General features: G+C 46.2%; 1 protein-coding gene across 1 annotated transcript in view; it reads right to left on the bottom strand.

Annotated features, from left to right (window-relative positions):
* The window catches only part of LOC135906368 (cytochrome P450 302a1, mitochondrial-like), a 100,826-nt gene extending 81,905 nt beyond the window's left edge, over positions 1-18,921 (bottom strand). The window contains exon 1 of the mRNA XM_065437719.2: positions 18,753-18,921. The gene's annotated coding sequence lies outside the window, so the exon portion shown is untranslated. The remainder of the gene's footprint in view (positions 1-18,752) is intronic.
* Positions 18,922-23,337: the final 4,416 nt, after the last annotated feature.

Below are 23,337 nucleotides of genomic sequence, written 5' to 3'. Positions count from 1 at the left end.
AAAGATCTCTATCTTCGGGTTCCTGCGAAATATCCTAAAAAATGGTTCTGTCGTGGGGAGACCACCAACGATGACAGAATACCGTAATTGTTCTAGCGTTGCAATTTCGCTCTCAGTATAAACCATCGGTGCCCAAGCTATCACCCAGTCACTGCGATCTCGCTCATCTGCAGTTTTCGAGCTGCCATCGTAATTGGCAAGGACCGATAGCGCCTCAGCCAGTTTTCTCATTGTTTCCTAAAATAAGCAACATTAATCACGAATTTACATAATGAGAAATATGGGAAATATACGCTCTCTGCTGCATTTTTTTGCTTTTTGCGAAACTTTTCTTGTGGCAGATTTGAACTCGCTAGATGACTCGTACAGTGCTTGATGTATGCATTCTTTCCACCGCGACTTTAAGACAGAAAGTCCTCGTGTGTTTCTGCTACCAGTCTGCTATCAGTCTACCTAGCTTTATCGGCCTATCTCTCCATTTTACCAGTGCCGATACCGAAGATAATGCAGTAAAAGAAAAAATATGGAGATCTAACACGTGTTGGAATATGGATTAGGTGAAACTTTACTGAAGCGGTTAATCAAGTGCTTTAAATGTGCCCACAGTGCCATCCCACAACAGGGTATGTGCCTCGGCGGCGCAGTTTTACTATTTAATTTATAATTCTTTAAGAAGAAGCGACAGAATTAATATAGCTGTCATTATTTCACGTCTACCTCAACCATCTGTAGAGTTTAGGCGTCTATGATTGGAGCATAAAGAGTTCTGCACGTCAAGAGTGCGCTGAATTAACTGGGCTGCCTGGTGCATTCCTAGAAGGTAACCGGACAACGACTCAGACATGGTGAAGTGTCTGTCCTACTTTGCTGCGTCCTGTCCGAAACGCTGTTCGAATGGCATAGCGTGGCGTCATGTATACTTTGCAACCAAAGCGTCGCTGGGTCTCGTTGGGACGCTGCAAATAGTAACGCCGTGTGCTCTGGGCTGTGCTCCTATTTTTCGTCGTCGTGTGAAGGATATATAATAGAAGTCGGGTCGCTGACTTGTCACAACGTTGGTGATCACTCCGCGGCTTTAACAATTGTGTTAGGTCACTTAAATCTTCGCATGTCTACTGCCCTCTGTACGTACCACTGCACCCATCAAGTGTGACATTTAACACGGATATGGGCTGTTCTCCTCCCGAGGTGCCGAATTCTCAGTTTTTCGTTCGTTCGTAAATTAGCCTTCCCATTGGCCTGCTGCCTTCGCTAATAATACGCCCAGCATCGGGGTTGGCTGAAATTTGCTCTTACGAAAAATTCTGTAGCTTAAGGGATATTAATACAGATGTGGATATGGACACTGGTGCGGCTGCTGCCAGCCAGCCATTAGCGGCACTAATTAGCGGCGCAAGTGTTGAGCTGGGATTTAAGCCTTTCCGGCTTGTTTCACTAGTGATGTGCGTCCGCCTCGTGTGGCTTAACCTACGGGCTTGAAGGAGGCACGCCTGCACCCACAGATTCGTGATGAAGAGCCTGAGTGAGAAAGACACCAGCTGCGACACCCTTTCAACTGTGCTGAAGGGAATCTTTATGGAAGTGTAAAAAAGGGATCAGTTCTGGATGCTTGAACTCTATGCTAAGGCCCCTTCATTACAACCATTTATTTAACCAGCTAGCCAAGTACAGTTAAAATAAAAACAAATTAATAACATGTCCAAAGAAGGCATACATATAGCACTGTATGAGTCATATAGCGAGTTAAAATCTACCACAAGAAAAGCTTCGTACAACGCGAAAAAAGAACAGCACACTACACATTTCCCACATTTTCTCATTATATAAACCATTCGTGATTAATGCAGCTTTTTTTTTCTTTTTTTAGGAAACCATGAGAACAGGCATGTAACGTTTTTGAGACCTTCTACATCCGTAGTTGCACTAGCAGCTTCGCTGTAAAATGAAGTTTGGTGAAAAGTCACAATGAGGAAGAACTCCCAGTATGACTGCCGAAGAAGGTACTAGGCGACTATAAAATAGAAGAAACGACCAAGAAAGAATTAGGCATAACTTATGCCTAATCCTTGTAACCCGAATCGAAAAGCAGCGGCTCCGTCGACCTGGGAAAGGTGCCGAGCCAAAAGTATGCGTCGCTTTCTTTACTTTCAGCAAAACGTAGTGAAAGTACATGCAGACGTCCTGCTAAAAATTGTTTATTTTCCCCGACTTAGACTTCCGGCACAGCACTTTCATTTTTTTTTTTAATTCTCGAGCGGGGTCTCTTCTTCGACAGGACCTTGGTTTTCAACGTCGCTCATCACAGCGTTGCGCAGGAAGTATGCAGTGATCCTTCAGTGTTCCACTCAACTCTGGCGTTACAATGTATATAGACTGGTACCTGAGCACGCAAGGGATCTACTGCAGTGCGTCTTACGTTTGATTTCTGAAACTAAAGTCTTGAGCCTTACTTCCCTACTTCCCAATATATTTTCCGCGAGATTACGTACGCCACCCTGTTTTACTTTACCTGCTACGTGCAAAACAGAACAAAAAAAATAAAGAGAGGGCTTGCACCTTTGCGCTCGAAAGACATGAGCCAGAATTAGCGTGGGCGTATAATAATCCTAATTTCTAAGAACAATGCGAGACGCTATGCGCCGTATTCATAGAGCTTCTCCTACGTGAGAGCCATTTGCCACTGAAAGGCTTCCTTCGCTAATAGTATGTCCAGCATTAGGACTGGTTGAAGTTTTCGCTTGCAAACGATTGTAGTGTAAGATCCTTTTGTGAATACGGGCATTGAATGTCGGAGCTTCAGAAATGCAGCTTATTTAGTTTGGCTAGGAAACTGCATTTGTTTGCTTCATGATTTTAAGTCATGCTCAACACTACGTACGATAACTCCAGAAGTGGAAAACATTTGCTTTTAGAGCAATGTTGAATGCTCTTGTTCGGCTATCGAAAAACGCCATTAGTATCGCAAAGAGAAACGAATTCGCGCATTATTCGTGGCTCCGATAAGGCAGCCACAATTAACAGACACCTTCCTGAATGTTTAGTAGCACCTATTTCAAGGAAAGCGGCGGGTTTAAGTTCGTGGCAAGAAAACTTAATGTCGAACGAAGGCAGAATTCACAAGGTTTTGTTTTCGTACGTGCTGTTTGTCATTGGCCAGCCGCCTTCGCTAATAGTATGTCCTTTCCTCTTGATTTCTCTGTCTCTCTTCATCACGATCGTGAAAGGCCGTGTTGCGCGAGAGAGGAAAAAACAGTTCATAATATTTTATTGATATTATAGACACCAGCCGAGAGTCTGAGCACGTGCGAGTTTTTCTTGTCTTCGTCTTCATATACGTAGCTTCAAAAAGAATTGATTCCTGGTTGCCTAGATATCCTTCTGGTATCCCTCATTAGGTTGAATTATTTACGAAGGTTTGCGTTATCTCATTTCAATTATACATCCGTCATTACACATTTCTTTATGGTTTATGTCCACGAGGAAGTCCTAATACAGTTCATGGCAGTGGTATTTGTTTCTATACATATATGCTGCAAATTTCTCATTTCAGCTCGTACCATTTACTTTGATTTGATTTCATCAAACTCGCGTGTCTAGAGCTGTGCTAGTGGACCGGGCTGTGCCTCCCCGACAAGCCCTGCGTCTACGTACAAAAGTTTGGAAGAACTTGATTAGCACGTTTATTTGCCTAATGTAGAGGAGACGCTGGGCCGCGCTCCTTTTGTTAAAGACACGTGGGCATTCTAAGTTTACTTTGAGTGTGACGAGGGAGGGAAGGAAAGGGAGGAGAGGACAGGTGGTGGAAGTGCTCGTAGTGAAACCAGGCTTAACTTAATATATAAAAGCGTGGTCGACCCTCAATGCGAGCGAAGGCGGCCACATTCTCTTCTCCAGTTCCTGCGCCCCTAGCGATGATCCTTGTCAAGACAGTACACGAGCCTGAATGAAGGTGCCACGAGTTAGAATGACTGGGTCGCTATAGCGGAAGGATTCCTTCCGCTCCATTTGATTCTATTGTTATAACAGTTCACGGCCTGCCAATAGCAGCGATAATGCGGGTGGAACGTTGAGGAAGAGCGAAAAGGAACAGCGTTGCAATAAAACTGCCACAATAAAACTGCACTGGAATTTGACATGACTTGCCAGCTGCGGCGGTCTCTTCATTACGCCCTGGATTCAAGCGGCCTCTCATTGCTGAACTGAACATTACCGAGATTCAGGGGGGGGAGGGGGGGGGGCGATTATGTATTTGTTGTATTTACATCTATTACACCTTAAGACAGCACTCCGTCAATGGAAAAAGAAAGGGTTGTCCTCGCCGCTAAAGGACATGTGATGCCGATGTTTACAGTTTATTCGAACCCGTCGCAATACGTTGCTCTCAGAAGATCAAAAGAAGCGCTATGCAGAGAACCTTCTTTAGATATGCTCATTTAGCACCACAGCCTACGGCAGAGAAAGTCAGTAGGAAGCATCCCTCTTGGACAGTTCGCGCTTATTTTTTTTTCTTTCAGTGGCGAACTTCAAAAGAAGAGGTCTGCTTTTGATTTCGCCAGCTCGCTATCACGAGGGATGTGGAAATCGTAGTAGGAATGAACGTACATATACCAAATCTTCATGCTTCGTACCGTCTCCTCGATTCTCAGAGAACAGGAGGTGTTTGAAGTGAGGTCTTATTTCGCTCTTGAGGAATCGCGTGTAAGTGGACGCTTCTCTGTATGTCTCCACGTTTGCAGCTTGCACATTACTATCGTTTGACATTTCGCGAAATGCTAGTGCATTGTACTGCTCTTATTCTGTCTTATTGCAGAACGAGCATACACTATAGTTTAGATGGGCGAGCCATAATCTCCATGAGCTTGTGTTCTGCAGTGTGAGGTTCAGTATTCCTTTCGTGTCAACACGATCTGTGCGTGATGTCTCTGTACGAGGGGCAATTTCACTGCGCCGAAACAAGGTGAGGAAGATATGAACGAGAAATAGGACAAGTGTTGACCTTCAATTAGGTTAATTTTTGAATGAACTATGGAAATATACATTTGGACATACATATTGATAATCAAAGAACCGTGTGATCATGGTGCGCTTCGAATTTTCCACAGAAGCATGACTAAAAAATCGCCACCCAAGCACTCCGTAAACATGGTTAACCAGCGAAGCTGAAACGCGCGGCCCCGGTGATTGTAGGTGGGTTAATCTCGACGGTTAATCTCGATCTCGGTTGTTTGTAAGTGGGTTAATCTCAAATGGCTTGGTGTAGGCTGCCGGATTTGCCGTACACAGTTGCTGCTTGCGCTCGGCTGCATGAGCCTGTTCTTGTGCCCGGGCTGCAGCATCGGGATGGCGTAGACAAGCGCGTTCCCGGTTGCTGCCAGCTGCCTGCTCCTAAGGAGTACGTATGACGCGGGGCCTGCCCATTTCGGAGCCAGAGAGAAACTGCTGCACGCGTGCTTGGCTGTGACGGAGAGCGACGACGTCACTACTGGCGCAGCTAATCCAATACCACCTGATATCACAAGGCATTTTCACTCCGGTGCATGACATCAAGTTACCTGGCTTGACTGCCATAGAAACTAATGGGGATGCTCCCGAGTAGGCCACCGTGGTTTTGACTTCACCGCTTTCATCACGCCAGCCTTGTCAATGGAAATTTCGGACCAGGTAGCGTGACGTCATTGATCGGAGTAAACAGGCCTTGTGGATAGGTGGTGTTGGCTAATCGCGTGCCTCTTTCCTTTTCTTTTCCTTTTTTTCGCGCATGCGCATGAAGTTGCACCGGGGGAGTTTTCGGCGTAGAGGTGGCCGACAGCGGATGGATGGACTGACGAATCGGCTAGCCATATGCAGCTTCGATGTAAAAAGCAAAAGAAAAACTAAAACCAAACTAAGCATGACTAAGCAGGCGCGCAAACCGCGTGCGTGTTACAAATAGGCGACTCTTTATCCGATAATGGTGTATCGTTGGCTTACTTACTGACCCCTCTTGGCTATGGCCGCAGTTTCCAAAACTAACCTAGTTTATAAATTATTCTAGGAAAGCAATCTAGCAAAAGGCACAAGAAGCATTTCCAAAATCCTTCTGTCTTGCGATCACGAGAGTATCATCAAAGAAGAAGGCAGCGTCGCACTTCGCACACTGTATCGCTGAAAAAACATCACCTTTTCTATGCCAGGTCTATCCTTGAAAGACGGGTGAACGTACTTAGCACTCTGAACAAAAACAAATACACTTGGTTCTTGCTGATAGGCCCGTCAGTCAAAGAACGGCTATCACAAAACGCTCGAGAGGGCAAATTTTTCCATGAAATGCTCTCACCTTTTTTCGGTCACTGCATCCTAATATACTGAGGTTCCCTTCTTAGTTGGAACTAGTGCTACCGATTTAGGCATTATTTATCTAAAGAAGCACTGCCGTTCTTAGTGTTCGTGCAGGTTGCATCGCACCGCATCGGAGTTGTGTAATCACAAGATCCCTTCTCCACGAAGCCCCTTTCCATAAGACGCGCAAGTGTTTCGCCTTCTTCAAACAATTATCGGCAGGAGCTTTGAAGTACAGCGCCGTTTTGAGGCAAGCGTGGCTAGGGGCTAAAAACATCCCGGTAGTCACTAGGGATCACGTGATATGCTATTCCGGCTCCCTTATTGACACCACGCAATCTAAGGACAAGGTCTGTGACCTCGGCGCAAACCTCTCGAGCACAAGTGCGGGGCCACACACGGCGCGCTGTCACCTGCACACATGCTGGGGCACCGGCTCACTGGCTTATGAAGTTGCGTGCATGTGCGCATGCATGCCTATTATTGGATCCATTGTTCACACACAAAAAGGGGCACTCCTACACCACCCCTTCGACATTGTCCACGTGCAAGTGGGGCAAGACTCGCCTTAGGAAGAGTTGCACGCGTGATTTCAGCAAAACAAACATTTCAGCAAAACAACGATTTCAGCAAAACAAAAGCGTAGACGGCTTCAGCATATCACTGCAACGTATAGCCTATATGACGCTGCTTTGGCACTTGTGAAATGGAGAATCACCCGAAAGATTATGGCCCGTATTCTCAAAAGCCTCTTACCACTTGCGTTAGAATTGTTATACCCCTGTCAAGCTCCCCATTGTCCTCAATGTTCTAAATGACGACGAGAAGTCGCTTTTAAAAGCACATTGCTCCGGTTAACGACGTCAACGTTTTGAGGCGCGTTTGCCATACGATATATAGTGGAAATGAACTAGGAAGATTTAAAGATCAATATTTTTTTTCTAGTTCCTAGTGCACCGCAATAGCCAACTCGCAGCTGGTGAAACCGTGCGTCCGGCTCTAAACCGGAAGGCGCCTTCATTTCGCAGGAACCAGTTCCTCGGTGGTCATCATTCATCGACGCCTGCCAGTGGTCGGACATCTGCCTCAAACACCGGCACTCGATGTCCTGACCGCAGCGCGCCCAGTGCTCTTTGTGTGGCCCACACCAGAGGCGTGGCCACGAAGGCATATCCCCCGGAAGTGGTGGGGGAGCGCTTTTCAGTGCCCGGCGCGCACGTGTATTCACGTAGCCCGCACGAGGCTCGGAAGCAATATCGTTCTGGCCACATGCGGGAGAAAAGAAAACACCGCCAAGTGTGCATCTGGGAAGCAAACATTTTTGTCAACAATGCTTTCGACTGGGCGCCATAATCGGCTGACATCCGTGGGCCAAAGTCAAAGTGCTTCTCGGCCATTACGGTTGTGCCTCGTAGTCAGATCATGGATTCGGAAAGTAAAATCCCATATTAAAAAAAAACTGAACCAACAGGTAGAAATTTCCACTATCTTGAGATCCCTTCGAAGTTCGCACTAGATACGGAAAAAACTAAGTAGGTGCAGTGCAGTATACGAAAAGATAGACCAGTCTCATGCATGTTGCTATGTGCTCAACGAAGGATCTATTCAGCAGCATACGAAGCTAATTACTTACGCTTCCGAGAAACGTTGAGTCATGCCCCGGTGTTAAAACGGAAGAAAACTGCTCAGAGGTATCGAACGCTTGCTGGTGGTTCTATCATTTCTCGGGTTCGCGATCTCGGTGCTGCCAGGACGACGCTCTGGTGTAGTGCAGTCGTACGGAATGTTTCCCTACATAACCCGGCTTTGGTTTTTCTACACCAGTGGCGTGGTACTCTCGGAAACTTAACAGAAGGGTTTACCTTAGCACAATACGAGATAATGACTCGAAGGACCGCAGAAGGGAGATTATTTTTTGGTCTTAAATGGATTCAAGAAATGATAAATCAGTGAAAATGAAAGTTGACGAAAATACAACTGGCAGCAGGTAGATGCAAAGCCGCGTCCTTGCATTACGCGTGCGATGCTCTTACCAAATCTGCTACCGCGGCGCCGTTCTCCCATCCACTTTCCGAGGTATCTATGTCTGTCTACTTGAACTAATCCTGGGAGTGTTAGCCAGCGCCACTGCTCACGGCCATGGCACTTGGTCTAGAACATCCTATCTAGCATAGGTGACTCGTGCTGGTAGCATGTGCGGGTTTATTGACTAGTTGCCTTTTGTCTGATTTATAAATTAAGAACGACAAATAATTTCACCTCTGCGTGCATATATGTATGGGTTTGTGTGTGTTTGTGTGCGTGTGCGGTTAATCAAGTAAGAAATCAACATGACGCCAAGATAGCTAAACTAATTGAAAATATATTTAGTAGACAATCATCACAACAGCCTCCCTGCTGAAGAATGACCTGGTCGAAGTAGGATATGACGACAGGAGATGATACATCCGAAAAATGATCGGTTCAGTAGCGCCCAGTACATATCTCTATCTCTATCTCTATCTATCTATATCTATCTATCTATCTATCTATCTATCTATCTATCTCTCTATCTATCTATCTATATATATATATATATATATATATATATATATATATATATATATATATATATATATATATATATATATATATACCAGAGTCGGTGTTCGTAATCTTGGCGTCTCTTACCAAGTATGTACTTTTAAGAAGGGCGTGAGGAGAGTCGACGCATGGGCTGCCAGTGGAATTAGTTCTCTTTTATCTCGCGCAATCTTTCGCGGGCCTCGATAAAATTGCAATCGGATACGGCGCACTCAAACTGTGACATGAATGTCGCAACGACCCACACATAATTTTTATCTGCAGCCTCATACACGGTTATATAAGCCCTTACGACTGGAGTATACAGCTTGGACGGACAGATTAAACAGGCGAAGGACGCCTCGATGAGTCGTGCTGTCCGGCTGGATTCGAATCTGAAGGTCGCAGACGAGGTCATTATGCGCAGCAGAGCACGTCCGCACAGGCGGCGTCGAACGCCGACAAGATCTCGGTTTCAGAGCAATACCAATGCACCGCCGCTTCAGATACGGAATTGGCCGTCTGGCGATAGACGCTGTGAGCACACTTACAAAGTAGCGCTCCATTCTCGCAAAACATTGCCGAATCAGCAGAGCAAGGTATTAGCGCCTAATTTGATGGACAACGAAAGCCTCAACGGCGCTCAGTAAGCGGTACAGAGAGAAGGACAGTACCGATGACGCCACCGACCTTGCTCCGTTCGCTACACAGTCACCGTTTTGAGCCCGAATGACTGAGGCTGGAAAAATGAAGCGGCACAAATACTGAGAAACCCGCGAATCTTGTTCCGAAGTGGGTATAAGGTTACCACAGCAAGAAAGTAAACATAGCCACAAGCCATATACTATACAGGTATACTGTGCGCAATGCTATGTTTTAGCTATCTCGCACCGGTGCTACAAGCAAATGTTTTTGCAGCGAAGCGTTGAGCCTTCATTCCTCCATCTCCTAAGAGTGCCTAAATAGGCCTCTTTTATCTTCAGGAGCGTCTTCAGTTGCGCTTTGTCTCGAAAAGCGCGCCTAACAAGTGTTCAGCTCTCTCGCCTCCATCGGCATAATCATCATGCATCATATTTTCTCAGGCTGACATATATACCGGGGACGGCGACGGGTCGATAAATTCACGCCTGCATCGTTCCAGTATAATGCGTTCGCGATTCCGCAACCCGAGGCGCGACAACAAAAGGTAGAGAAACTTTCTGACCTCTTTTTTTACTATTTTTTTTTCCTTTTTACAGCAGACCCGCCGTGGTTGCTCAGTGGCTATGGTGTTGGGCTGCTGAGCACGAGGTCGCGGGATCGAATCCCGGCCACGGCGGCCGCATTTCGATGGGGGCGAAATGCGAAAACACCCGTGTGCTTAGATTTAGGTGCACGTTAAAGAACCCCAGGTGGTCGAAATTTCCGGAGTCCTCCACTACGGCGTGCCTCATAATCAGAAAGTGGTTTTGGCACGTAAAACCCTAAATATTATTATTATTTTACAGCAGCCACGACATTGTTGCGGCAGACGCCCTTGCACTTCGTCAACCTTGCCTCCCCCCTTTACTGCTCCCGTCTGCGTTATCGGCGCTGATGCGTGCGACAGTGTATAGGTCACCGCCGACGCCGAAGATATCCGGCCGGCAGTTGCGACCACTCGTATGGGAGACGGGGAGAGCGCCGGTGATAGCGAAGTGGGGGTTACATCATTGCGGCTTGTCGATAAAGCTCTCCCGCGGCGCCTCTCCAGCCGAACCGCGGCACTCGGGAAAGAAACAGACCACATCAGCCACAAGGCGCGAGGGGCGTCGCGAGACCTTGCAAAGTTTCGAACACAACCAGGCAGCAAAATGAACGAAGTTTTCCGTTCGTATATATCCACTCATTGCCATGTGTCAGCCGCCTTCGCTATTACGTCACGACTCGCAGGCAGCTGCTCGTAAGAACAGTGCTAGCGCAAGAGGTTCGGAAGCGAAGTTTTCTCTGCAAACCTTCCCTGGCTCTCAGAGCAGTTCGGACCGGCGTCGCCTGGGACAAAGTGCTACTGTGATTTTCATAAGCAATTGGTACTGATCAAAAACTATAGTGTAGGAACTTTGATGCTTTATCTTTTCTTCTCGCCTTTTCTGTCCTTATCCCCTCTCCCTGTGCAGATAGCCAATCGGACACTTCATCTGGTTAACCTCTTTCTTTCGCCTCTTGTTTTATCTCTCTCCCTCTCGCTATCTCTGTCTTCCCGAGCTTTCTTTACCGTGGCTGCTGGGGGCTGCCGCTGTTTCGCAGAACAGTTCGTGCTTAAATATAAGAAAATTTAACTACGTGCCCGATAGTGCGATCTAACCTTGGTTCCCGCAGCACGGCAGTCCGATGCTGTAATCACTGGGCCACAACCACGAGTGTACATTTTTTGCTGTGCCGACGATAACTAACTCTTTCGAGATGACCGACTGAGTCTTGTCTTGTCTTGCCTGCGTGTGACACACTGTAGCGTTAGTGCGCGAGAGCAGATGAGCGCGCGCGCAAGTTTCTTTTACGCCAACCACGTATATAAGAACAAAATGAATTAACTCGTAGCATTTTATCAAGCGCTTCACGAATGCTTCGCTTCACATAGATTCCAAGATGGTGGTTCGATATGCACAACTTTTCTGTGTGTGAATCCACGGGTCCCGATATGTGCCGGGACGTAGAACGCATGTCGTAATTCTGTTTTAAAGAAAAGACACCAGAAAGGAATGTTATAGGTTATAGGCTGGTTTGCTAAATTATGCTTTCTTTAAATACAAGAAACGTCGGGATTACCCACCTTATTTAACTATAGAAAAGACGCAAAGAAAGCACAAAACCGAAATACGAGCTTTGTGGCGCGGATTGGCGAAGCTCTTAATTCCTAAGAGCTGCTTGGAAATGGCCGACTGCTTTCGCTTATATGTATGAAATCACGAGTGGCAAAACCTGCACTTACAAACATTTTTATCGTGAATGTGCTTGTTAATATTTCTTTATTATACCATCAAGGGTATAATAAATGTATACATTATTAATAAATGTATACTAGGGTAAGGAAATGTTGTAGTACATATTGCTGAGGGGAAGGGGAATAGGCAGGTACAGAGGCACATACACATACTAATATACGGGCCTCCATGTTCCTGCGTTTGCTCCACGTGATGTTGCGAGAAAACGGCGAGTTTATCACTCCGTTTTTGTGGGCTGATCCCGGTGATAGCGCAGTCTAAAATTGTATGCCACAGGGGCGGCCGGGTATGTGCACTAGATCCACTGGGTATGTGCCATTAGGTACGCACTACTGGGTTTCAGTTTACTTTCGAGTTTATACCTCGTCATTAGATACATTGTCTCACTTATTAAGGTGAAAGCCTTAAGCGGCTCATGCCTTCAGTGGTCTTAAAAAAGCGCATCGTCCGGTCCAATGGTACAAAAACTCATCGTCATGGCTCATACCCCCCTAAGCAAACAAAAAATGCAATGGCTCATCCCTCTTATAGTATAGCAGAATGTGGGTGTAGGCCAGTTGGTAATTCATGATTTTGGGAAGTTGCCGCAAACAAAACAAGATTTGAAGGAAGAGACAACATGAAGCGGTTCCGACAAATCATTTAATCACACGAACGCCAAGCTTTTATAGATCAGATACACGCATGCACCCGAAAAGCAACGCAAAAAAAGCAATAAAAAGCGCACCTTAAAGGGAGGGGGGGGAGCGATGCAAATACAAAGAAAACGCTGACAGGCTATACTGAGGCACTGAATACGTGGGTACCAGATGGAAATAAAAAAGCTCTTTTTGGGAAGCCGCGAATGACGGCGAGCTAACGCAATCACAAGCGTTAAAGCATCGCACGGCCACTGTCTCTACCTCTTTCTCCAGCTGGCCATTTTTTTTCTGCCGATAATATCAGTCCTTGAAAACAAAGGAGACCATGCGCTGAAGCTAATTTTGACCGTGCGCTGAAGTTTAAGCCGACTAGTCCCTTCATTTTTAGAATCTTTAGATACGTAGACGATTCTTAAGGACACTAAAGCTTTCACTAGGCGACGATTTTGTCAGTCTTCCAGTTGCTCAAGCCAGTTGAACTTCACTCACGAGCTTCTGAATAATGGGTCAATCCAATCTTTAGATTTAAAGTTAGACTTTTCGTCCGCTGACCATGCCTGCGAGCCCAGGTCGAAAAAATCCTTACTGCCTTTCATCTCATTCAAAGCTTATAAAGCGGGGAGTAGCCCCATCATGTTTTAGATCAGCGCTTTTAAAATCACGTCAAGTCACCACAAACACCTTTCTCGTTTTCAACTTCAAGTGGAACGTCTGGAAAAGGCGGGTTTTCCGAGCTTTCTTCTCCTTTCAGTTGCCGAATCATTGCTTGTCAAGTTTCGAAAAAAAGACAAATAACCATCAATTTCTAATGAACAGGCCAGTAGGGAAAATTTTGTAGTACTTCCTTACATGCAGAAAGTTTCCCACAATCTTAAAAAGATTTCTGGTAAATATGGGGTTGATATTGTCGTTTCAGCACCTCGTAAACTTTCGAAGTTGTGCAGCATGGTGGCAAGGGGAACCACGGGTTCGGCTTCCTGTGAAACGAAGCCCACAAATTCGCATGTGCCTTACACGACACGTGTCATATATATAGTATAAGATTGCACTAAAATGTGGCACCTACTACATTCGACAAACCGGTAGGTGCATTAACATCCGCTGGCGTGGGCATGAACGTTCCCTGGGGCCAGCTAGAGGGTCCAACTTGGCTATTCATTGCCGTAATTGCTTGGGCTGCTCTCCCGTGTTTTCAAAGACTGAAATTACCGGCAGAAAAGATGGCCAGCTGGAAAGAGATTGTGGAGGCAGTAGGCATGCGACGCTTTAACGATGGCGATTGCGTTAGCTCGCCGTCGGTGGCGGTTTCTCAGAAAGAAATTTTGTTTCTTTCCATGCGATACACACGTGTTCGGTGCCTCTGTAGTCTGTCGGCATTTTCTTAGTATTTGTATAGCACCCCCGTTTAAGGTCGCTCTGCGCTTTTTATTGGTTTTTGCGTTGCTTTCCGGGTGAACACGTGTGTCTTATCTATAAAAGCTTGGCGTTCGTTTCATTAAATCATCAGTTATCAGAACCGCTTCGTGTTGTATCTTTCTTGAATTACTGTGTTTTTTTGCGGCAACTTCGCCAAATCGTTTCATAATGCAGAAGCTACAAGCATTCAGCAAAGTGAAGCGTACAGTGCATACATTCATTGGAATCACGCACACCGCGTACAGAAACGCTGCGTCTAGCCCAGTTGCACACACACACACACACACATAAACACGTGATCTTCTCAAAGCAAGCGAAAAATGCAATGACTCATCCCTCTGGTAATGCAGAGGCTACAAGTGTTCGGCAGAGTGCAGCTAACAGTGCATACATTCATTGAAATCACCCATACAACACACGTAACAGCATACGTTTCAATCCCCTGCTGAGGAGATGCAACGTAAAAAAAAAATTATGGGGTTTTACGTGCCAATACCACTTTCTGATTATGACGCACGCCGTAGTGGAGGGCTCCGGAAATTTAGACCGCCTGGGGATCTTTAACGTGCACCTAAATCTAAGTACACGGGTGTTTTCGCCCCCATCGAAATACGGACGCCATGGCCGGGATTCGATCCCGCCACCTCGTGCTCAGCAGCCCAATACCATAGCCACTGAGCAACCACGGCGGGTGAGATGCAACGTAAAGTAGAAGAGAAACGTCATTGGCGTTATAGTCTGACCCCGCTACACGAGCGCGCGAAGCCGCAGCTAAGCGTCGAGAACGAGCCGAAGAAGCCGAACAGCGAAAGCAGCAACACGACGATGCGAGACGGTGCATCACCCAGTGTGCAGCAGGCTTTCGCCTTAACGTGTCACAGGAGTGTAACACGCTGCAGAACTGAAATATAGATACTGCAGCACATAATCAATCTACAACCGTTCGCTACACAACGGTTACACTATTCGTACAACCGGTCTCTATAAATCTGACATTTTAGTTAGCTAGTTAAATATGATTTAGTGGCGCAAGAGTGGCTGAGGCTATGCTGCGACAAACACGATGTGATTTAAAATTCAATCTAAGAAGAAAAAGGCTGTGTTGATCTATATTTTGTGTAAAAAGCCAGTGTCATCTAGAAATTTAAGCACGTCACGTAATGTAACTTTCGGATCATCTCCTAAATTTAAAGCAGGACGTAAAGGAACTTAGTTCTTGCATCTACAGCTCCCCTAAAAACATAACACAGTAAATTATTAAATAAATTCAATAACAGAAGAAATAAATGAAACATTTCTTTTCTCGTCAAGCAATAAGTCGGGCGTAATGCCAAGCCAGGCTTGGACATTACGGCACAACCTAATCTAGCTATGTACGAGGGGTTGCAGTAAAAAAAGAGACAGTACTAAAGAAAATAGCATCTTATATACCGTAAAAAGGTCGAAGGAATAGTTTAAAATGCGCGCAAACCTCAGATAACGTTGCACGCGCGACATATACACGCATCGATTACGCAACAAATTGAAATCGGCCAGATGGCTAGCTTCCAGCTGATCAAGCGTATGCGTGTGGCGACGTCACAACCTCCTCCAAATGCAGACGAGGAAGTCGTGGACGAGAAAAAAAAATAAGCAACGAAAAGACGACAGAAAACGAAAAGCAAGTTCACAAGACGGGAAAGGGAGGTCCGCCGAGAGCGCAATGGAGACAGAGACGAGATGAGGCGACCAGAAAAAGGAACACACCTGGCTGAATGCGTGAGGTAACGTATTCCGGTTGTCCCCTCCCTCTACTCTTGCGTTACCCGAGGCCGGGCGACGACCCGTTCGGAAGCGTGGAAAGATGGGGGCAACAACTCGCGTCTTCGGGTCGACTACCGACGCCACGTCAGGTCAATATCCCTGAATGCAGCACGAGGCAGAGCTTACTGTTGCCGTTGCTTTCCGTCAAGCGCGGCAGCAGCAGTGTACTTACAGCAGCAGCAGAAGTGCGCGGCGTCGTCTGCTCCCTGCCCGACGCTGATGGAGTACTGTATATGGCAGTTGCGCGACTCATTAGAACCTGTCGCTTCCGAGCACGTGTCTATAGGTTACCGCCTTTGCTTTGTGTTTGTCCCGCCTTGAGCTAGGGTCTGTGCGTGTTTGTCTATTCGTACGATCCTCGTCTCTTCAGGTCACAAGGCCGCTAACCTATGTCTGGGTCGGTAGTGGAGAAGGAGGAAAGAAAGAGAGAAGGCAGCGATGTTAAGCAGAAATTCGTCTATAGCTGGTTGGCTACCCTACACGGGGGGACGGGAAAGGGGGAATAGAAATATGATAGAGAGGAGTGGGGACGGGGGTAAGAGAAGACGTGGGGAGTCTCCTCACGCGCGTGGAAGGCCTCACCAAGTAAAAGGCGTTCACACAGACCAGTAGCCCTTAATAAAGACCACAGTTTTGCGGGCCGACGAGTGATGGGGACGGTCTTCAGCACCTGCACGGACAACGGCCGATCATCCAGTCGTCGCAATGCGATAGGTAGTGCTTGCGTTTCCGACTCAAATCGACGACAGTGGCATAATAAATGCTCGATGTTCTCTTTGCTACGGCAGACGTCGCACGCAGCACTGTCGGCCATTCCAATCAATGTAGTGCAAGCCTTCGTGAAAGCCACTAAAAACCAAAATAGAAGGTGGGGAAGGAAACAGCAACAGGTATAGAAAGGATGCCGCAACTGAGAGAGAGCCAGAAAGGATAAATGTTTATATGATGGCTCGAGGTCTATTTAAGTAAGTAGCTAACTTGTGAGTCATCGTGTAAATGTCAAATGTGAACCTGCATAATGAATTGAGTGTTTCTTTAACGTTTGCCAGTGGCCGAACGTAGTCCTCGAACGACGTCACCTTTGGGCCGGTACGTCTGCCGAAATGTTCTCAGTCCTTCGCAATCACTCTGCGAAGTACAAACTAAGAGCGATGAACACTTGCCGTTACCTCCCTTGCGCATACATTTCACATCCGGAGATGATTTAAGGCGGTCGGGGTTAATGTATAGTGCAACTGAGAAAACCGCCATGTCATAAGCCAGCAATGTTTGCTTGATCAATTTCATCTCGTTTGGTTGACTGGTTGACCAGTTTACTTTGATCAAAGCGAAGACTCGCTTCCCAGCTAACAAGGCAGTAAACTAAAAAGTGCACGCGCAAACATAAGATGACAGTGGACAGAAAGTGCGTCACCTTGTACGTATGCTCGAGTCTTTCTCGGGTTTTTAGCTTGTTCCGGCTCTGCAGTGCATCTTCTCTTCTAAATCAAGATCCAACTAGAGTGCATACATATTATTACGATATCATCGAGCGATGCTCAAGGGACGAGCCGCCGCGAGAACGACGACGAAGTGGGTCTATACCCTTGGCGCGAGCGAGTGTCGGCCTGGCGGTCTGGCTCCAGTGTAAATAGCCTGTATATAGCCTCTTTCACCTGTGTCTTTCCACACGTAACATTCTGGGGGAGGTTAGCGATCCCCGTCCTCACCACGGAACATAATTTATGAACATAATGCCGATATATTGCTGTCAGCATTCCAACCTATAATAAATGAGTCAATAAAGCCTACACACCGTGGTGTAGTAGCTTTGGCACTGAGCTGCTAAGCCCGAAGGCGCGGGATAAAGTTCCTGGCGCGGCGGCATCATTTTCGCGAGAGATAAATGCAAAAAACGCCCGCCTACCGTGCTATGAGTGCTCCTTCAAAAACCCCAGGTGGTCAAAATTAATCAGGAGTCTCCTACTAAGGTGTGGTTCATAATCACTTCGTGTTTCTGGCACCTAACACCCCAGAATTGAATTTAATCTTTTAACAAACCAGCAAGGAGCCCGCAGTTCCTACTCCGTTCTCACCCCCAACTCCGAAGTGGTCTATTGAGATGATAACGTGGGCATTGCGTCATTAGGACCAGTGAATAAGCGCTGAAAAGGTGAGGACTGTAACGGAATCGTCAAGCTATTTGACTGACGTGTGTGACTTTGTTCTTTATGGAAAGTAAGCGGCATAGTGTCCAAGGTATCCTAAATGCGTAAATGGAATAATGGCGCAAGATTCTAGGGCCAGCGGTTTATAAAATAGTCTTTGTTACAGCAGTGATCTAAGAAAATTCAACACAAAAAGTTAATTCTGTTAATCAAGGGAAAATGAGACATCCACCCAATCGTAGCAAGTGCTAGAAAGGAAACCGATACGGATTCCTCGAAAGAAAAGCCTTGCAGTTGAAGAAACATTCGTCCTAGTCCGGGACTCGAACCCGGGACTACCGCCTTTCCGGGGCAGCCGCTCCACCATCGGAGCTAACCACGCGGCTAGCAGATGGCAGGGCGAAGTCGAACTTATCAACATGTCGAAGCAAAGGCAAAAGCTTGACGTAATAGTCCTGCGGAAAACCGCAAGGTGGAGAGAAGCTTTTCCCCTTTATTAATTACTTCTCTCCACCTTTCGGATTTCCGCAGAACTATTACGTCAAATTAATTCCGTGTTCTTCAAACTAATTCTGTGTGCATGCAAGCCTACTCAAGAAGCGTACTGATAAAAGCTGTCGCAGGCTCTTGAGGTAAGTCCCAATTAGGGCATAAGAATATATAGATGTTACTATATGACGCACGTCTAAGCTTAATGTTACATTTGTCCTATAGAAATGTGAATTTCTACATAGCTGCCCAGAGGTTCAACTCGACCGTACCGCATACACCCAGCCCTAAAAATGTTTCTGCGGAACCTTGCTGAAATAAATTACTATAACCATAGCCATTCATTTCAGTGGGCTCGCAGGTACGCCAGCAGTGGGTTATGCTTATTGGAATTCCGTTCTTTCCGTGCAGCTTACCGTTCCGGCCTCTTCTTTGCCGCCGCAGTGTCAAGGCCCTTTCGTCGTAATAGCACGAGCTTCACCGTTCCAGGTGCAACCTTGCTTGGCAACTGCTTGACAATATACGCAAAAGTTGCTGTGCCAAACAGCGTCAGTGCCCCGTGGCACCAGCGCCACCATCGCCCAACTGGTTACTCTACCTGCGCATACTCCAAGAAGGGTCACTAATCGCACCGCCAGCCGCACCCATATCAACCGATAAAATACATCCCTGAATCAGCACTTCCTTGGTGGCCTCAGTGGCACGCCAGCAATGGATTATGCTCATTGAAGTCCCGTTCTTTTCATCCACGTAAAAAAATTCATCGACGATTACAATACTCCCTAATGCGAATTTTGAGCGCAGTTTTTGCTTGGAATTCTCGATATGTTGTGGCGAAGAATTTGATTCTAAACGACAAGATCCTCTCGGCGGCGGCGCTAAGCCTCCGCTCGGGCAGCTCGTTTAGCAGGGCCGGTATTTTGTAGCGATGCCTTTTCCGATTCTATGCCTTTTCAGGCTTTTCGCACTTGGCCAGTGATCAGAGCGACGGTCTGCCCACATTATCAACGGGATCAGGCGGCCATGTATGGTGGATGATAAGAATAGCATAGAATAAGGCATAAGGCGCCGCTACAAAATAGCGGCCCAGCAGCGGCAGACGAAACATTTCCAGTGGTTGCGTCGCTCATTGTTCAGAAAGAAAGCGTGAACACGGGAACGCGTGGCTCCGGTGGACACGCCCGCCGCACGTCTCGTGCGGCACTCCGCTTTCCTCCTCACTCTTCCGCCATACTCTCCTCCTCCGCTTTCTTCTTCGCGCTCTCTGTGCTATCGCCGTCTTTCATCCCCCGCTGCGCTGCGCGTTCGCTCTTTCACTCTTCGCTGAGCTCGTTCGCTTGGTTACGCCGAGGGACGCCGACGCTCAACGCAGGAACGGGCGCCTAGGAGGTGATCACTAAAACTAAGCCAAGTAAAATCGACCAAATCCTTGACGCCATGCACCGGCGACTAAGTAAAATAGAACTGGATTGGCGTTCTTCTGTCCCTGTAAAAGAAGTCAGGTCAAAGGCCTTGAGACCTTTGCTGAGAGCCAAGCTGACCAGATCGATGCGTTAACCGCCTGTGTAGATGGGGCAGAGGACAGGACGTGCAGGCATAACTTGATATTTTACGGATTTGCCGATACTGACGGAGAAATTTGGGAACAGTCATAAAAAAGTGAGGGAAACTGCGCTTCGCATCTCCAGTTAACCGTCGAAACACGCGCTCACCATCTTGGCACTTTCCGTTATTAACTAAAACGTCCTGTAGTAGTAAAGATTGCACCGTTCAAAGAACTGTTCTAGCGACAGGATGGAGAACCAAAGTACCCGGTATAAGCATTGCGGAAGACTGCTCACCAAGCACCCGCTTTTCTCGAGAACTTTTGGTTGACTTCGGGAAAAGCCAAAACGTTTCATTCAAAGTGCGGTATAACAGACTAATCATTGGGAACGATCGATACATGCGTATCGTTCAAAACATTGTCAAACTCGGATCGTAGCAATTGCACTCTGCGCTCTAGCATAGCCAGTGAACTGATTTGTCGTTTCTTTTTACTAACACCAGAAGTATATTACCAAAGGGCTCGTCGTTATGAGGACGAGTCGTTATCGACTCGTCCTCATCTAACCTCGTAAGGCTTACAGAAACCTGACTAAATTCATCTGTTGGTGACCAAGAGCTTCGTTCCATTCTCCCCGAGTTTTATTTATTTCGACATTACCGGGAAAACAAACGAGGTGGCCGTGTTGTTGTAGGCGCTCGCCACTCCCTGCAGTGCGCCCGTATAATTGTTCCTTCATCTTTAGAAATAATTTTCGTCATCTGTGAGGCATTGAGCCCACCATTTATGATCCGGGATTTCTACCGTCCCCCAGACAGTGACGGCTCATTTACAGCGTTGTTTCATGACGCATTACACAAGGTATCTTCTTCGTATCCCAAGGGCAGCTGTTATCACTATATTTGGCGATTTTAACTTTCCATCCGTAACTTGGTTTCACCTAGCTTATATAATATCAAAACAAAATGAAGAAAGTGACTTTGTAAACACGTGCTTTAAATTTGGCTTATCACAACTAATGAGCTCGGCAACAAGATGCTCATCGCAGTCTCCTAACATTCTTGGCGCTGTGATATTATCACAACTTGAGCGCTTCTGTCCATTTACTTACCTCGATACCATCAGCGACCAGGCAGTGTTTCGCGGCATGTGCAAATGCAAATCGATCCACCAGAACGCCTGGACAAAAACAATTACACTTTATGACAAAGGAGACTACGACGCCATGAACACCGAACTAGGCAATTTTTGTGACTCGTTTTTCTCGGATTTCCACGCCAAGGTTTAATTCGGATTTGAAACGGCCGAAGACAAAAAAAAATACTCCGATTCAGACTAACTTGGCGAACACTTCAACCAGGTGGGACAAATAACCATCTACTGCTAAGCTATACGACTCCCTTTAGCACGCAGTAAGCGCGTCTTACTCGGCTTCACATTACCTTCACTGATACGCAGCAGCCCGAAGCACTTTTGGAGGACCATCAATCCTAGTGAATCTTCGGTCTCTACATCTCTGTTAGACCAAGTCGATGTCATCACACCAAAACATGAAGTTGCCGAGACTGTTAACGCCGCAGTTCGCTCCGTCTTCACGAATGAGCCTTGCAATAGCCTTCCAGCATACCTTTCTTCGATCATCCATGCATGCCTAGTATCAATGTCGAACTCCGTGGTACCTCTAAAATCATTGACTCATTAAAACTAACCTCATTAGCAGGAATTGAAGATATTAATAGCAATGTATTAAAAAATTCTAAGCATAACCTGAGCATCATTCTAGCGCAAGTTTTCGATGTCTCTCGAATCGGGCTCCGTTCTTCTTAGATGGAAAATTGGGAGTTACACCTATTCCGAAAGTGGCTCAACCAACACTTAACGGTCCCATTATCCTCACCAGAGCGTGTTCAAAAATAATGGATTACGTTATCCACTTCCACGGTGTTAATTTTTCAACTTCTGTCGATTTCTTTACTCCTAAGCAACACGGATTCCAGCAAGGCCTTTCTCGCGAAACTCAGTTAGCATTGCCTTTATCAACGATATCAGTTCTAGTTTGATAATACCATTCCAGTATATGCCATATTTCTCCATTATGAAAAAGCCTTCGATAAAGTAGAAGACATCGAAGACTCTTGCTACAATTACCGCATCTAAACTTACATCCCTCAGTGCTTGAATGGATCACAGAATTCCCTCATCGACCGCCAACAGTTTGTTTCCGCCAATGAAGTGAACTCCACCTTTTCCCCTGTCGCATCCAGTGTCACACAGGGAACAAGACTACGCCCGCAAGTTTTGAGTTTTACATCAATGATCCCCCCACGTGCCTCTCTTCGAATATTCGTCTATTGGTGGATGGTTGTGTCATTCATCGTTTCCTCCCAAATTCCACCGATGAGCTAAATTCAGTGTGACCTAACAAAAGTTTACATTTGTTGTCAAACATGGCTCATGCTGCTTAAGCCTAACGTTCGGAAAACTTCCGTAATCTCTTTTCATAGACAACAGCAACATCAAACTCTTACGTACATAATTAGCGGCGCGGTTATTTATTCAGTAGATTCCCTCAAATATTTAGGACTTGACATCACCCGCTATCCCACGTGGTCATCTCATGTCACGCACATCACAAACAAAGCTAACTGCACTATTGCCTATCTACATTATAATATTGCACTCTCCCCGCACTTCGTTAAGTTATTAGCTTATCAATCTCTCGTAAGACCTAAGTACCAAAATGCATGCGCGATCTGGGACCCCCAAAAACAGTCTTAGCAAGTCTGTTTTAGAGTCGGTACAAATTTGATTTTTTCGGACTACTCATACCGTAGAAGCGTCACTCAAACGAAATCAAAAGCTAATCTTCACAAACTAGATAGGCGGCGCAGAATACTCAGACTTTGCTTTTGTCATAAGCTCTATCCCGCGCTCCCTCCCGAAAACAGCCTTATCAAACCAGCGTACCGTCTTTCAAGCCGTATCATAAACCATAAAGCATTTAATCCACCACCTGCTCATCTTCATTCGTCCGTTTCTCAAACAGCCATCGACCGGATTAACGTTCCAGTCAGCGTGATGTCATGCCGATTCTGCACGTTTTAAGTCTGCCGTTGAATCACTTTCCTGATTGCGCCACCTGCGTGTAGTATCCGTAGTATTCTCTTAACCACGTTTCTGTCGACGTCCTAATGGGTTTATCGAAATAACTGCTTTTTTTTTCTTGCCCTATTTAATATCTAGAAATGTGTTACTGCCATTCTACACATTACGTTAAATATCTGTCGGTATTCATATTCGATAAGTTTTCGCATATTCCTTTTTTATGCACTTTTTTATCTCTCAGCATATGCATGTGTCAATTTCTTAGTTTTTATTTTCATTCTTTTTTGGTGTTTTTGCAACTCATTTCAGTGCATACTGCTGCAGTATTGTGTTTCTGCTCATTTGTGTGA

This window comes from Dermacentor albipictus, chromosome 5 (assembly GCF_038994185.2).
Source record: "Dermacentor albipictus isolate Rhodes 1998 colony chromosome 5, USDA_Dalb.pri_finalv2, whole genome shotgun sequence".
NCBI classification, from domain to species: Eukaryota; Metazoa; Arthropoda; class Arachnida; order Ixodida; family Ixodidae; genus Dermacentor; species Dermacentor albipictus.
This window is presented reverse-complemented; position numbering and strand designations above follow the sequence as displayed.